General features: G+C 41.8%; 1 long non-coding RNA gene across 1 annotated transcript; it reads left to right on the plus strand.

The window, feature by feature from the left end:
- The first annotated feature begins 517 nt into the window (after positions 1-517).
- LOC136485189 (uncharacterized) lies at positions 518-1,599 on the plus strand. The gene is made up of 3 exons (XR_010766353.1): positions 518-583; positions 659-705; positions 958-1,599. It is a non-coding gene; the product is annotated as an uncharacterized lncRNA (long non-coding RNA).
- Positions 1,600-13,398: the final 11,799 nt, after the last annotated feature.

Consider the following 13,398-nt stretch of genomic DNA (forward strand, 5'->3'; position numbering starts at 1 on the left):
TGTGTTTATGGCTGGCTGCTAAATCTGGTCTAGGGATCGACAAATGTTTAGTGAACTGCTAGAGAAATTAATCTTTGGATTTTTAGTGCTGGTGCCCAGCTAAATGTTTAGTGAACTACTAGATAAATCAATCTTTGGATTTTCAGTGCTGGTACCCAGAAAGCTGCGACAAAACATTTGACCTTCTATGCTAAATCCTTGCAACTGTGCATCATTTCTACGGGGTTATTAGTTTTAAGGGGAATAGATCTATAAGCCATTCAAATGACAAATGGAGTAGGTAGCAATTAGTGTAGCTAATGTTCCTACTGTGCAAACTTCTGGAGCTTAACATGTTGGGTGACAAAATAGAGAAGGTGATTATCATACAATGTTTTGGATTCCCATTTCCTGCTTGAATTTGCTCCTACTTTGGAACAAAGCTAAGTCTCTAATAGGTTGAAGTAGTCACTCTTAGCTTACTTAAACTTGTATCAGTACTTCAGTATGGTTACTTTTCATCCTCTCGTTTTTTCAACATTTGTAGTTCAGCATGCAGTACGCTAACAGATGACATTTGGCATTTTTACTATATAGTGAATGTGTAAGTATGCCTTATCTTTCAGTCATTTGGCATTTTTACAATGTATTTTCTATGCCAATCACTTTTTATTTGCAGGTTTCAAAATTCTGCTCGAGGGAACAGGTTGCATATATTTGTGCTAGGTAAGATGAAGGTGGCTTCACCCCTCAGTATTATAATCTATAAGTAGTTTGACAGACTTGATCTATTCACTTCTCAATTGGCCATACAGGGAGTATACAGTAACAGGATGTCACATAAAATTAGTTTCCTTTATAAGTTTTGCTTTCAGGGATTAGGTTCTATAGAAATTACTCATTCTTTTGCTCTCAGTAGGCATCACCCAAATTCAACTCAGTTACTGAAAGGACTGTTTATCTTCTGCTCAATGTTAGGCTATAAAGCTAAAGGAACAAACTCTGAATAATCTGAAGGCCTTCAATGCTGAACAAGAAAAAGATGTTGAACGTGTTCGGCTAAGAGATAATCTCCTCAGAAAGGTGTGTTTATGGCTGGCTGCTAAGTATGCATTAGAGATCCATAAGTGTTTAGTTTACTGCTAGATAAATTTACTAGGCTACTAAACTTCATCTTGCTGCAGAACACAACATGAAGGCTACAGGTCTCACAGATCTGTGCATAGGACATGAACTGATTACTAGGCTTAGGTTTCAGGTGTTGATGACATATAATACTTCACATTGGCCTGGTTACTGGGCTTAGGTTTCGGGTGTAGTTCTAGATATTGTTACTAATATAAATGGATTCATCCATATTTAGATTTGATATGGTCGTGCTCTACAGAACTACAGAAGGAAAATCAAATGAACAATCGTGCCTTATTTATACAAAATTTCGTTTCTATTATTGTTTTTTGCACTGTGTATTTCCTGTATCTCTTATGTACTGTCACTTTACAAAATCAGGAATGTTATCTTGGAATTCAGAATCCTTGGCACGAACCTTTGTTATCTCTGGAGCTGTAGTTGCTACTGATGTATTACTCAAGATATGATTGTACTCGGCAAAGTATTTTTTTTAAAAAAATTCAGAAATTCTTTGCCGAGTGCCTAAAGAGGGGCACTCGGCAAAGAAATTATTTAAAAAAAATAAAAAAACTTTGCCGAGTGCCTGGGCAGGGGCACTCGGCAAAGTACTTTTTTAAAAAAATAAAAAAACTTTGCCGAGTGCCTGGACAGGGGCACTCGGCAAAGCACTTTTTTAAAAAAATAAAAAAAAACTTTGCCGAATGCCTGGGCAGGGGCACTCGGCAAAGTACTTTTTTAAAAAAATAAAAAAAACTTTGCCGAGTGCCTGGGCAGGGCCACTCGGCAAAGTACATTTAAATAAAAAATAAAAAAAAACTTTGCCGAGTGCCTGGGCTGGGGCACTTGGCAAAGTAATTTAAAAAAAAAATTTGCCGAGTGCTGGGTCGGGCACTCGGCAAAATAACCGTTAACGGCCGGCGCCACAACGGCCGAAATATTTTGCCGAGTGCCCCGATAAAAAGCACTCGGCAAAGACCCTTTGCCGAGAAAAATTTTGCCGAGCGGACTTTGCCGAGTGCTACACTCGGCAAAGCCTTTGCCGAGTGCAAAGCGCTCTTTGCCGAGTGTAAAAACACTCGGCAAAGCCGCGGCCTCCAGTAGTGCATGATCATCGAACAATCTGCCAGGGACTCCATTGTATCACGTATCGTCTGTTGCATTGTTTGACAGGGTCTTTAGACTTGTCACCCTTACTGATGTTCACCAGAAGATATGTCAGGTGGTTCTTCTCTTGACCATACCAATTTGGTGAATGTATTATGCAGATGTACTGCCTTTTGATCAACTAATTCATTTGTGCATAGATCTTAACCGAACTTGGAGCTTGCATCCTTATAAACCTTTGTAGCACATCTTAACACACAAGTTAATTATGGTTCTAGTGTTGTCATCTAAATCACCAAAACCATACATGAGAATGCGTAGGGTACATGATCCTTAAGGAGTTCAAAGGAAGAGAAAATAGTGAAGATTCTTCACTAGATCATGCATCGTAGCACTTGATCAAGCTCATCAGATCCTACAGTGATAAACAGAGAAGAAACCACTGAACTTTGAGAACATTTGAAGGTCATTGGTCATTCTATGATGGGAAAAAGTTCATATAAACCTCTGAAGTTTAGTGATATGTCTACTTTACCCCTTGACCGGTGATAGGTGGTCTCTTATAATTATATCAAATTCATAACAACTTCACACATAAAATTAGATGGACACAAACTTTATATCAAAATTATAAAGCTTGGCATGAACTACAACTTTGTAAGTATTATATTCACTAGTATAGAAATCATTTTTACAGATGGCTCCCATTTCTAATAGAGACGGGTGACTTAGGACACCGCGCGTAACCTTCGTGGGAGCACTGTAGCTAACGAACCATTGCTGTAGGGGCGGTTTTAAGTCCACCGTCCCAAAAAATCGATTTCAAAGGAGGTTGACTAAGTCAACTATCCTTAAAAATAACTGTAGCACAAATAAAATCATATCTTTTTCGAATGAAGTGAGATGAAGACAAAAATTTATATCAAAATTGTAGATCTCGATGAGATCTAAAACTTTGTAGTTGATAAATTTTTTGTTTGAGATCATTTAGGATTCCAAATATATAATTAAGTTCTCAGGTTTTGAATTTTTTAAATGCTCTTGGATGGAGACATGTTCTACATCAAAGTTGTAGTGATCGACAAGATATAAAACTTTGTAGTTGAAAATTTTCCCATTTAAGATTGTTTACAAGTCAAATTATTGATTACAAGATTCGTATATATTAGTACAAATAGATGACATCATATAAGCAATCATAATTGACTGTGTGGTGTGGTGATGGGGGGCTGAGCGTGAGAGGCTAGAGGTCGCTGGTTCGAATCCTAACGGGTACACTCTGTTCCATCCAAGTGCATTGGCTATAAATAAATAAATAATCGATAGATAACTATAGCTAGTAGAAAGTCTTTACTCAAATAATATATAATTGTGCTCACATAAAAGGATAAATTACTAATCATTTATTTATTGCATGTCTATATAGCCAAGTGAAACATGATAACCTCACATGTTATTAACATTCCTTGCAAGGCACCATTCCTTTGCGAAAAATAGGAAAATCCCTAATATGAAGCCTACTATGCATAATCTCGTTTGAGATTTTCATATGCAATCCATCAATTTGCATTATATAGTCATATAGGAGATATAAACTCCTAGACAGTTTGATTAGATAGTAATATGACGTGTCATGGTTTACTCATGGGATGGCTCATACATGCATGCCATGAATAATAATGATGACATAAACTCCTAGGTAGTTAGTACTTTTTGTTGTATACTTAGTATGATTCACGCATGACTCATCAGCGTCAAACAAAGAAAACCACATACGTAGCTGTTGGCGTGGCGAACGAAAAATGGTTTGGACGACCAGAGCAGACAGCTTGTGTTCAGTTTCTTGTTTTGGCTCTACCTTTTCTGTGAGTGGATAGCAGCTATAGCACCACCCTCTTTTGTACGAAAACTAAGTAGATTTGTATATATACATCACAAAACCACTGTTCAACTTACATTGCTTGTAAGGATTACACACACTAGCTAGTAATGCCACAAAACTTGTTGAGGATTTGTCTGCACTAGTAATAGTAGACTACCACTTTTGTGTAGGATAAAACAAATACGGGTACACCTAATGGGGCGGTTGCAAAAAAAAAGAAGAGAAAGTCACTTTGAGTTTTCAGGCGATTTGCACGCAAAGATGTTGACGCATGGCCTCCTCCTCTCTCAACGCATGTTTGTTTGCAGAAAGTAAGGAAAAGATGTTTGCTGTGTTTAACATCTAGTCTAATTAGCCAAAATCAGCAGTATTGTTAGAGCATCTTCAAGAGTTCCCAAAAGACTCTCCCAATCTTTTAATTTTTGGCACTTAGAAAAAATAACCCATGAGCGAATAAATGGCAGTCGTGGTCGCGCGCATCCATGCCCCATGCGCTCCCGCCTCGCTCCTTCCTCAAACTCCTCGCTGCTGGGCTTGCTATGCGAGATTGGCAAGGGACTCGCGCCACCTCCGGAGCAGAGGCCGGGGCAGCTGTGGGTGGTGATGGAGCAGGTGGAGCACAGCCTCGCTTGGTGGTCTATTCGGGCTCGATAGGAAGCGGGACAAGCTCACCTGGTTGTCGTCCGTGGCGGCCAGGCGGACAACACTGGTGGCGGTGCCGGCGCTGCCCGCCCTCTTGTAGACGAGCTCGGTGTCAGTAGTTGGGAGAAAGCAGGTGCTGGATTGGAGATAGTCAATAGCTGCCTAGACTGGCCGGCAGCAAGAACCCCATCCATCCAGCCCCCTGCTTGCTCCCAATTTCCGACGCCTCCGCTTGGACCGGCAGCGAGCTCGTCCGTGGGAGGGCAGGCGACACCGCCACCTCCACCGGCGTTGTCAGCATGGCCGCCACAGACGACGACCGGTGAAGCTTGTCCCCCTTCCTATCAAACCCGAACCGGCCGCCATGCGATAGCCTGAGGCTGAGCTCCACCACCTCCATTTCCACCTGCTGTTGCCCCGACATTGAACGGAGATGGCAGTCTTTCTTCCTCAGGAACAAGATCGGAGCACCCCATGTTAGGCACTCGATTGGATGTTCCTCTACGTAATCTAGAAGCAAGATCGCGAGACATCCCTATAACACATGGCTAACATCCTCAAGGCTTTCGTTGTTGAAGAGTGAAAGATCTCACAAGTTCTCCACACATCAATTTCTATTCCAGCCGAGCAACGAAGGTCAGTCTGCAACATTCCTCGGTACGAGTATGCAGCATAGTGACTAGTTGATCTTCAATTCCTTGAAGCCCGTTGCATAGTCCATGTCAAAGTTTTCCAATCCTTTATCAATAGGTACAACGACAATCAACATCCTTCGATTCATGCTAATCGTTGAGAACTCAGCATGTCGTCGTGTTCTGGCGAAAGAGGAAGGGCATCCAAGACCAAAGTTTGCAAACCTTTGGCTTCATTCTTATATCGCAAGCAGGCATATTCTTCTGCTTAATCCTCGTGTCAATAAAGCCGCTCACTTCTTCAGCCTCTCTCCGGTGGCGGCACATATCCCTTGCCAATCCCGCACAGCAAGCCCAATGGCAAGGATTTCGAGGAAGGAGCAAGGCGGGCGGGCGTGGGGCGTGGATACGCGCGGTCACGACTGCACGCATTTATCCACGCGTGGAGGTAAATTTTTTCAAATGCCAAAAAATTGGGAGATGGGACTAGGAGTTGTTAGAGATATATTTTTTCAATTTTGCCAAAAATTAAAGGATTGGGAGGGTTTTTTTGGGAAACTCTTGGAGATGCTCTAGGTTGTGACCCAATTCAGTCTGTAGGCACGCATGCATGCAGCATGCACTCAACAACTTCTTTTTTTACCAAAAAAAAAAAACAAACCAACAAGTTTTGTTTAGGCGCTTCCTTGAAAATGGAAAGTAAAATGTGATACTGCGTTAGCTGGGCGGAAAGAAAAATGTGGAGCTCATCATCGGCTTGAATGACAGGCCATCTGTGGGCTTCCCTTTTGGCCCATATATCATTTTGGCCAGCTCAATATTGCTTCACTTGTGTTTCTGATTTCTAATACTAGCAGTAGCAGCAGCAGGCTGGCTGAAATGGCATTTCCATGCCACCGCGATGCTACTCGCTGACGTCCACACTCCACAGCCAGCAATCGCACAGGCCTGCAATCTCCTCTGTCCTTCCTAGCTGCAGTCCATCTGCCATGGCTCTTTCCTGCTACAGTTACACGAGGAAGACGGTGAAGTTAAATATAATTATTATTTTATTGGCTCCTACTGATTTTTTCCGAGAAGAAAAATAAAAATAACTAATTATTATCAGGTATATAATGCACAGAGAAATCGAAACCAGAGAGAACTAGACGAAGCGGTCTTGATGTTGGAGCAGTGACCATTGTCATTGTAATGCTAGAAGAATTCCCCGCGCTTTGCTGCGGGTATCCAAGAGGATATATAGATGGATTTGGATGTAAACCACTGAAAGTTAGAAGTATACATATGATTCTATTTCCTATACATATGTATGATGTTGGTAATGCAGGTACACTTACGAACTTGTGATGTAAGAAATCACACGGCATCTATAGGAAATAAAATCACAAAAGAACGACATGGTTTTACTATATCAACATATATCACACAGCCAGAAAATACGACTGATATGTTTTTGAGAAGAACTTAATTTTTAGATGCGACAATTGAATAGATGTAGTCCTTCAAAATAATCGGATTCATCAAAGCAAAAAAAAAAAAACACTAACGGGGCAGTGGGATAGTGGCACATCACAGACACATAGCATACATGATCCACGATGTGAGGAACGATAGATACCTCATAGCTGCACATACAAATGAAAATACTCGTGATCCAATTTACGACAAACAATTCATGATCAGCCGTGGCACCGACAGGTATGAGGACTGTTGACAACCAAAATTGTCTAGTTTGTGAAGTTGTCAAAATGAGAAACGGACCTCACCATTGCGTTCCTCTCATCAAGATGGTCAAAAACATATATGGAACGTTTAATTCGGAGTCCGGATGAGAGAGTTACGCTTTCAAGATGATGCCTCAACATCGGTACTACCGATAGTTGGCGAAGATTTGGGCCTGGACGTCGGTACTACCGACAGGCTTGTTTCGGATCTGGCTTATTTAGATTCTGATCTGGGTTGTTCCAAACTCGTGGAAAAGTTGAAAAATAAGTCTTGGTGAGGTTTCTTACGGGGATAAGACCACCCCATCTATATATATATATATATATATATATATATATATATATATATATATATATGAGTGGATCATAGCCGATTGAGTTCCCATCTATCCAATCGTCAAACAAATCAATCTACTACCTCTACTCTAACCCTTTACCCTCTTCTCCAACCTCCATGCTGTTCATCCCTTGATCCGACGACCTAGGAGGCTTGCCGGCCGACCTAGGGCAACCCAGCGACGTCCTTGCCCTGTCGGGGTCCCTCCCGGGTGAGAGCTTCGATAGTTTCTTTGCTAGTTTGCCTAAAAACTAGCCGGTTCTTCATCACACAATCACGGTATTATGCTTTGGTGGTTTGCTTGTAAAACTCTCCGTTTTTCACTACGAAAGAGTGACATCCTCGTTGAGTTCTTTGGTCCGTGGCTGCTCGGGCGTCTAAGGCCCTGCTGGTGTGTGATTTGGATCGTATCCAACGTCAACATGGACCGTCCAGCACACATGTAGTGTGTGGCAGTTTGTCTTGTGATGATGGTAAGATTGGAACATATTAGGGAAAGTGTGGTTGGAAGAGGAGATTGATGGTGCACGTCTGAGCTACTGTGGTGAGCTAACCGGCCAAAGGCGAGGAGGATCATGGCCTAGAGTATAGAGCTGACCTCAAACGTATGAGCAAGGTTATATAAATACGAGGGCAACAAACGGTTCATTTGCAAAGTAATACCGGTTCAGCTGATCCATTGCTCTGGCTCTTCGTTAGCTGCCAACTTCATTATATATGGAAGTGGAGTAGAGCAGTTACATTAGAAAGAAGTGATAGTTTAACGTTGGACGCAACAGAGAAGTTGCAGGGTGAAAGTTAGTTGAATTGGTGCATTATTAAGGAAAATAATATGGTGTCTCTTCATTACTTCTCTTCGTTACTTGACGTCGTGAAATTTGCTATTTGAACTTACAGACTTTTCATAGTGTGATGATCCTCTCAAGTGCATATTGTCACATCCAAGGTAGACCCTTTTCTTTCATCTTTGTGAGGGTTGCGCCGATCCCTTTTCATTCATCTTTGTGAGGGTTATGCAGACCCCTTTTCATTCGTCTTTGTGAGGGTTAGGCCTTTGAGCTTGAGAGCTTAAGTGCATTGGGTTGTTTTACCCTTTTAATCATGGTGAGTTGGAGCATAAGGTCTTGGTTACCATTTGACAACCAGGCAACATGAACCCTCCGAACATGATGTGAACGGGAGGCGACTTGGTTACGGTTGACAAGGAGAAACATTCCTTGGTGGAGAATCTGATGACAAGTGGGAAGCCTTAATTAGTAGCTTACAACACTTGTCTTTAGTTGTCGTTGGACCTTTGCATTTCCTAGCACATCAATAGATAGACCATTCGAGTTGCATACTTTAATTGTATATGTTATAGTGTCCTTTATCCATATTTCTAATACATGTGTATTATACTATCTGGTAATGTCAAAATACCATGTTTCTTCATGCTACTCTCACTGTGTCAAAAAAAAAATTGGCTCCTGTATACCACAGCGATCAGACACAACCTTAGTCATGTATTTATTCTGTGTATTACATACACAGCCCCTGCTTTTAGTTTACATGGGCTCCTTTAGGACAGTAACAAATCAATTCATTACCACAAAGATTAGTAGTTTTGTATCCACTGGCTTCACACTCCTTGAGGCATCTCGATTTGTTTACAGTCACCGTCAGGGATAACGCACCGCTTGTCGCCGCTAATGCCTGGACATGCATGATGCAGCACATCATCACACAGTTGAAACAAACAAGAGCATGCATGTTGTTCGTTTAGAAGTTGTATGTAGTCTTAATATAATATAATGTAGATTTATGATGATTTATGAAGGGGTGGTACTTACAGTTTCCCGCTTCGTAGCATGGAGACGCATACAGGATCGCAACAACCATCACGAGGGCAGTGGTGGTCTTGTTGGCCACCGCCATGAGAAAAGAGGATTATGCCTTCTCGTTGTGCGTTTTGGTGTGCAGGTCTCTCTCTATATATAGAACATTATGTATTGATTATTTTCAATTAATTTATGACAAAGTTAGTTATATCTTCTAGCATATAAACAAATTAATGCTCGGATGACTTGGGTTTTGAGTACATTATTTACATATATGTGTGCTCTACATTAGATTATCTCCAGCTGCGGATAGAATGGATGCTGCGCCGCAAAAGCCAGCGGCTGCTGTTTCGTGCCTTCCGTGTCATTGTTGCATTGATCTGCGAAGGCCTGCACGGCAATTCGGTGGCTGTCAAGCACCGCTCACCGGTGCCACCACGCAAGATGTTTTCCCGGCGGCAATCGTTACGGGCAAGATTCTTCGACATGTGTACATGCAAGACATTTTTGCCGGGCATGTGCTCGCTCTCTCGATCGATTGGAGCCATACATAGCAGGACTGCAGGAGGCAACGAAACTAAAGCCCTACGGGATGAGATCAGTAGGTGCTTTTTTTCTCGTCGGGTCTAAACTTAGGTGGTCTCTTATACTACAATAATTTGTATGTTTTTCTCATGAAATTAGATGGAGACAAATTTTATTTCAAAGTCACAGTGTTTGACGTGATTTATAACTTTGTAGTTGACAACTATTTTATTACAGATTATTTAGAAGCCCAAACATTTAATAAAATATTACATGACTTCTAAATGATCTTAAATAAAAAAAGTTTCAACTAAAAAGTATACAATCACTACCACAAAGCAGAATATCCTTGAGAACCGAAAACCCTGAAAGCACCAAAACCGAAGAAAATTATTAATTGAGTGCCAACCCTCAAGGATGGCTGCCAAGCGTAGACAGAGCAAGCGAAATTCAAATTACCTTGGGGGCCAGACCCCCACAAAGGATTTCCTTGGGTCCTTAACCACCAAGGAGACAAAGACGAGATCATATTTTGAACAACGTCAAGGAAATGTAACACTCCTCAAGGATATATGTTTTCTTGAGTGTCAATTTGCGACCTGAGATTTCGCGCGAAACTAACTTACCACTACACCACGAAGTGTTTTGTGACTAAGTAAATGTTTCTTTCTACTTATATTTAATTTAGTGGATCTTGTAACGAATAATAGATACCCTAATTTTGGTTTAGGTTGTAATCTCCTTCTGAGGTCATTGAAAGATTCAACAATTTGAAGTTTTAAACTCTGAGAACTTAAAACATAGTTTGTGGACTTTAATCAATTTTAAATGAAAAAGTCATCAACCACTATGTTGTATATCTCTTTGGGCTCTACGACTTTGATATAAACTTTGCCTCCATATGATGTTAGTATGCCACATGCTAGCTTTAAAAGTAACTGGGCATCTCAAGCTAAGTGCCAGTATCCATTCTCTAATGCATAACAACACAAAATTTTACCTTTTGTTGGATTAATGTACCAAGAAAAAAATATGTTTCATTTCACAAGCATGAAAATCGAGCATTTGCATCTACAACATGCAATGTCTAACTAAAAATAATGCAATGAGTCCATTATTTCTGTGGTTAAGAGTAATCACTATAAACTGAGCATTTTGTCCTTGGCAGCTACAACAATTTACTTGAGGGTACGCACCCATGAAAACTGCAGTTCCTTGCTGGTTTCCAGTCACACCTGGAAAATGTGAATTACCTTGGCGGCTCCTAATAATAGTCAAGAACCTTGACCGTTCTGAATAGCACCCAAGGAAATAAGGATATACCTCAGCGATTTGTAATAACACTCAAGCAAATGTGGAATTACCTTGGCGGTTCGGACTAGCACTCAAAAAATATGGAATTGTGTTGGTGGTTTGGGTTATCACTCAAGAATATGCATTTTCTTGGAGATTTTGAAATATATCCTTTGTGGTTTTATTTGGCCCAAGCCCCAAGGATATTCCATTTGTGGTAGTGAATCTAAGTGCAGATTGTTTCTCCAAAAGACAAAAAAATTAGAACTTTGAATTTCAAATCTGATAACTTAGAACAAATATTCGAGCCTCTAAATCTTATCAAATAAAAAAGTTGTAACTACAAATTAATAGATCTCATCAAGGGCTACAAGTTGAATATAGAAAATGTCATCACCTGATGTCATTTGAAAAACAAACAATTGAATATCAAAATATGAGAACTTAAAATGAGCCTCTATCTCAAATAAAAAAGTTAACAACTAACAATTTATAGATTGCATTAGGGGATACATCTTTGGTACAGACAATGTCAACATCTGAAGTCGTTTAAAAAATTCAAATCAATTTAAAACCTCGATAACTTAAAACGTATATTTGAGTCCATATTTCAGAGAACCTGAGATCCGATGTGAGCAATCAGTCAAAGGAGCGGAGCGCGGGCGCACTCACTCTAACGGCGTACCTTTCACATGATGGGTCAGCGAGGAAATGGGAAGAGCGGCTTAAGCCATTAGGTGTAGGCGCTTTCCAGAGGTTGTGAACTCCAAATTTATGGATCGCATTATGAGCTACAACTTTTTTAGAAACAGTCAACATCTGATATCATTTCAAACATTTAAAACATGGGAACTGCTCTCGTACTCCCTTTTATAAAAATGGCACGAAGCCCAAAGTAGCCAATTAAGGAAATGAATTATTTTATATTATATAACAACTAGGTCCTGCCTGGGCCCAGCCCATCCAAGCCCAGCCCTGAGTCCGGCCCGTCCGCTCTGCTCCGTAAATCTGTCAGAGACGGCGTCATGAGCAGCAGACGCTGGATCACTACTCCTCCCCCTCCTCCCCCGATCCCATTTCGTGCTTTGCAGCAAGGAGCTTCGGCGGCACCGTCGTTGCCGTTGAGAAAGAAGACGCTGGGACACTGGCCGGGGAGGCGCCCGCCCTCACCCCGCTGTGCCACCAGCCGCGGGAGGCGACCGTCCGTGCCCCACCGCAACACCGGCCGAGGGAGGCGCCCGTCCGGCCACCGGCACATGGAGCAGGCGGCGCCAGCGCCTATCTTCCAATTTGTTGGCTGGAACCATCCCGCCGCTGATTGGGGAGCTCGCTCGGCTCCAGGTTCTGGACCTATCCAGTAACAGGCTCAGCGGCAGCATGCCGCTGGAGGTCCTCAGATCCATTGTAGGGGCCTTGTCCGGACGACGGATCTCAGCGGCAACTTGCTCCACGGCCGGCTGTCCTCAGGCCTCACGGAGCTCAAGAACCAGAAATTTCTCTCGTTGTCCGACAACCATTTCAGCGGTGAGATACATTCCGGTTTGGGCCAACTGACGTCGCTAGAATTTCTTAATCTGTCCAATAATTCTCTATCAGGGGAGGTTCCTGTTGATCTTGTGGCACTGCAAAATCACACTGTTTTACTGCTTGACAACAACAAACTATCCACGGAGGAGATAACTGCTGCTGCCGTCTCACCATGACATGTAGTTACTATTCATTCAGTCACAGGTGAACTGTTTCCTGTTTCTCCTATGCCAACAATTATCCGTCACTACGGGATCCAGGGGCACTCGGCAATGGCCCAAAAACACTTGGCAACTGCTTTGCCGAGTGTAACACTCGGCATACAACACATGGCATCTTTTTGTCGGCAAACAGCTATTTGCCGAGTGCTTTTTGTCGGGCACTCGGCAAAGCCTTTGCCAAGTGCCGCAAAAGCACCCGGCAAAAATTTGACTCGGCAAAATGAAAATGCGAAAAAAACACAAAAATAATAGTAAAATTTTTCAAAAAAAAAAAATTCGGGGGAGGCCGCCACCGGCCAGCGCCCACCCGTCTTCATCGAAGTCGGTGCATTTTTTGCACTAAATTCGTGGCTAACACGGCTGGCGGGATTCAAACTCACGACCTCTCCCTCGTGTGTCTGCTGCTCTACCACTGCACTACACTGTCACTTGTGTCTATTTCGTTATCTATCCTCATATATTATACTAAACCGAGAGTAAATTGCTTGTTTGAGGCCCTAAACGAATTCAAATCAAAAAGTGGTCAACTACAAAGTTTCATAACTTTTCGAGATCTACAATTTTCATTTAGGAAGTTTTTCCAT

The sequence above is a fragment of the Miscanthus floridulus genome, chromosome 10, assembly GCF_019320115.1.
Source record: "Miscanthus floridulus cultivar M001 chromosome 10, ASM1932011v1, whole genome shotgun sequence".
In the NCBI taxonomy this organism is placed as follows: domain Eukaryota; kingdom Viridiplantae; phylum Streptophyta; class Magnoliopsida; order Poales; family Poaceae; genus Miscanthus; species Miscanthus floridulus.